This window comes from Priapulus caudatus, unplaced genomic scaffold, assembly GCF_000485595.1.
Source record: "Priapulus caudatus unplaced genomic scaffold, Priapulus_caudatus-5.0.1 Scaffold102, whole genome shotgun sequence".
Classification (NCBI taxonomy): Eukaryota; Metazoa; Priapulida; class Priapulimorpha; order Priapulimorphida; family Priapulidae; genus Priapulus; species Priapulus caudatus.
This window is the reverse complement of record NW_014577163.1, coordinates 520,837-525,416: the sequence shown is the minus strand read 5'-3', so window position 1 is coordinate 525,416 and position 4,580 is coordinate 520,837.

Below are 4,580 nucleotides of genomic sequence, written 5' to 3'. Positions count from 1 at the left end.
GAACGAGCTGAACATTTTGCTAAAACCCAGGCCACCCTATGTAATGTAGATTCGCTACCAATTACAGCGGTGGGTAAAGGTAGGTAGTAAGATAAGACAACTGACGAAAGCCCTTTGATCCCCACTCACACACAACAATTCAAAACCAGTGTACATTAAGATATCGTATACACGTAAGGTAATCACCCCCCATAGATAAATTAAAACCCTGTACTAATGAAGACTATAAACCCTTTACTAACCCTAACCTTACCAATGAGCTTAAGATGGAAAAGTGGTTTTTATGAAGATTACAAGTAGTAATTATTGGGGGACTCTAGCGACGTAGAGATAATGAGTGGCAAAAAAAAAAGATACAAGAGAAGGGGTAGAGTCAGCCGAGAGAAGCAGCAGCATAGAAGAGAGGAGAGAGAGAGAGAGAGAGAGAGAGAGAGAAAGGAGAGAGAGAGAGAGATGCAGAGAGAGAGCAACGAGAGAGCGAGAGAGAGATGACGAGAGGAGAGAGAGAGAGAGAGAGAGAGAAGAGAGAGATAGGAGAGAGACGCAGAGAGAGAGAGAGAAGAGAGATGAGAGAGAGGAGAGAGAGAGCGCAGAGAGATTAGAGAGAGAGCAGAGAGAGAGAGAAGAGAGAGAGACGAGATGCAGAGAGAGCAGAGAGAGAGAGAGCAGGAGAGAGAGAGAGAGAGAGAGAGAGCAGAGAGAGAGAGGAGAGAGAGAGATAGAGAAGAGAGAGAGAGAGAGAGAAGAGGAGAGCAGAGCAGAAGAGAGGACGAGAGAGAAGAGGCAGAGAGAGAGAGGGAGATAGAGATAGCACATCATTACGATGCTAATGAGGTCGACCTGGCTGCTGGAAGGGGTTATACCGAGAGATTCCTAGAGGAAAATAAAATCAATTGGTGATATAATGAGCGTCCTAAGAGCACTCGCGACTATATAGTTATCAGAAGCCGTTCTAGAGAGTGGTCGGGAACGACGTACGAGCCCAGTACAGTTATCAGCTAAAGCAGCGCCACATCCGGCCCGCTTATATGGGAGGCAAACGCTGGAGGCCCCCCCCCCCTCAGCAGGAGGGTCTCTGTGACGCTTCACTGGGTTGTCATTCTATGTTGGTATTGCCCAGCCTGATGTGCTTGTCTGCGTCTGCATGTTCTTCTATACAATTAAACCGTCGCTCACCATCAGTTAGCAGATTGATTTCTCTTGTCTTCTGTGGCCTTCACCGGATACCGTTACTCTGACACCCTCGATATGTATGCTACGCAAAACGTAAAACCGGCTTCTATTATTAGAAGTATGATTATCGAAACCTGGTTAATATATTTAACGCGCGGCTAAAATATATTTATCCGAGGTTAAATTAGCTGTAACAAGACTCTGATTGGGTAAAAAGCGCATATTGTTGTACGGGTGGTTAAATATATTTTCGTATCGCTAGTAAAAAAAATTTCTGAGTACGATGGACCCAATCATAGTCGACGTTCGTCGACAGTAGGTAACTCAGCTCGCGCCGGCGACAAAAGAACAACGATGTCGGCTGAGGCAACAATGGGGCAGCGCGTCTCGCTACGCTAGTCGGATTCTCAGCACCCGCGCCGCCTGGATCTCAGCGATTTCAGAAATCAGTGAAACTCAATGAGAAAGCATCCGCGTCGAAGAAGAGAGGAATGGACGCTGCCGCGTCTTGCATAATGGCCGCGTTTGTCACGTGACTGCGCAGCGACGCGTACGTGAGACAGCAGCGCGTACAGGGTGACGTAGCGGTGCGTCGCTACCGGATGACGCCCCCCCCCCACGAAGCTTTATGACAAGTGATGTCATGAGGCTGCGTATGAAAGACCGGCTATCACATTTTTCCCCACCCCACCTTTTTCAGATTTTCTCTCTCTTGCTCTCTCCCCTTTCGCTTTATTTGCTCGCAAAGCAAGCTCTTATCTCGACTGTGCAGCTCTCCTATTTCGTAACGTTCTCTCTCATTTTCTCTCCCTCCATTTCCTTTCTCACTGTGGACAAATTCTGACGCTCTCCCAGTGGCCGATAGACACGATGTGTGCACGCGGCCGTTCTGTCGGCCATTAATCAACGTTTCGAACTATTGAAATCACGAATGACACTTAAAAATCCGAGTAAACCACGGAACGACATTGAAATTGCGCTTTAATGTCACATGCGCTTACAACTTAATTATTGTATGTCAATATGAATGTCATGATATCATGTTATATTTTCAAATTTCTATTAGCACACCTACGCGTAACGTGCAACGCACCGCACGCACACACATCACACGATAAACATACGCACACACATTCATCTCTCTCTCTCTCTTCTCTCGTCTCTCTCTCGTCTTCAGTTTTAATTTATCTAACTATTGATGATCGATCATTTTAACACTCTTTAGACTGTATCGCAACGCTATCTGTTTCTTCGTTCTCTATATGATGGTCAGCTAATCACATGAAACCGGCGCTGCCAGCACAATTATATTGTCTGAATCAAGCTTTATGCTTTCTTTAGACCGTGAATAAGTCCACACAAGCACAAGTACATTCTAGTCTGTCTCATTTTGATTATTATTTTCATGAACCGATATCTTATTCTATTTCTTCTTTCATATTCTGTCTCTCCCTTCCGACTCTCTCTTTCTTCTTCCTTCCCCCTGTTTTCTCACTGGCGCTCGTCCCTGCCTACCTCTCCTATCTCTCTTGTGTACTCTCTTTGGCCATAATCATTTACGATGGTTCTGCTACTCATCCCCTCCGCTCCCTCTCGCGCACGCCACGCACGCCCGCGCACACATACACACGCACAGTATAACATGTACGTACGTACGCACACGATGCGTGAACGGACACACAAATGCGCAAGCACACCACCCGCGACACACACACCACACACACACACCACACACACACACCTACGCACACGACACACGCCAACATACATTCACACAACACACACACACACACACACACACACACACACACACTCACACACAGACACACACACACACACACACACACACACACACACACACACACACACACACACACACACACACACACAACACACACGCACACACATTTTCTTCTTTTATATTTCTCTCCATTTCTATCTCTCCTGTACATTTCCCCCCTCTCTCTCTAGCTATCTTTCGCACACACTCCCCTCTCAATCTACGCTCAGCACTCTAGAATGAGACAAAAGAATATTGCTGGCTCCAGGGCGCATAGCCAATTCTATTATTGATGCTCCACGATATATAGCCTCGACGGCTTAATGCTTAATATTCGCTACGCCTACGCGAACACGTATCGAACCTTAATAAATAATGCTCATTCGCGCGCGCCAGTGCAAAACCCCATTTAGTCCTCGTGGATATTGCGTTATTGGTGGGGTAGATAATGCTTTACCGAAACAGATGAAACGACGGAGAGATAATGTTGTTATTGATGAGACGACTGCGAGCGGAGCGCGGCTCGCAAGCAGAATTCGCACGCCCGTATAAAACATAAACCTTCTTATCCCGGAGTGTTCTAATTCGATTAGTGCGTCTCTTTGGCGTCTGCTTGCTTTGTGTACGGCTCCATGTCAAATTTCGCGTAACACGACCAGTAATTCGATTCAGGGCGCAAAAGCCTCTCTCGTCCAGCCAAACTCTCGAGAGACAAAAGCAGAGGCTAGCACACTCACTACTAGGTCGCCGCCGATCACACCTTAGACGCTAGCACGACGGTTTGGATCGTTCACAATCGGGTTGAATGTCACACACGGATGATATTTTTTAGAAGAAAGTTCCGTCAGCAGCAAAAAACGGATATCATAATATATATATATATATATATACATATGCATATATATATATATATATATATATATATATATATATATGTGTGTGTGTGGGGGGGGGGTGTACACTACAGAAATTAATATTTTGACACATCCATTTGTCCCTCTCGGCGTAACAAGTATCGGTGGTGGTTATATAATAATTCCCCCCCCCCGCGCAATAAACACGGGCGCAGAAGGCGGATCACAATTGACGGTAGACGTTCTTGTGTTATATTGTGTTATAGTGACGGAGCTGACATAGCGGCGTGAATGAGAACCCGAGTAGGAACGCCTGAACCACACTGTTTGTCAATATCGCCGCGGAGAGTGGCGGCATGGCGGCCTGTACGAATGGCAGCCGGTCCTTCCGGAGACAATTGCGACGGTGAAACGCGCTGTTTATGCTTCGCTCTAACTTATCCTCTGTAGCATTTAACTTTTAACTTTTAACTTTTTTTCTCAAGTTTTTAACTTGTTGTCGCTTCTCTCGCTTCATGGTTTTATTTCTGCATCAATGACCTTAACGTTTACCGGCGGCGCATCCTGTTGCTAGGTCTGGGTCCTAGTCTATGTCCTGGGTCCCAGGCTCTGGTGCTTTCACATGTGCTAGAGGCTGACAGCTAACCGTGCTAGGAGCTGGTGCACAGTACAGAACAGAACACACAATACAGTATAGTAGGCAGTGCAGTACAGTACAGTACAGTACAGTACAGTACAGTGCAGTACAGTACAGTACAATACAGTACAGTACA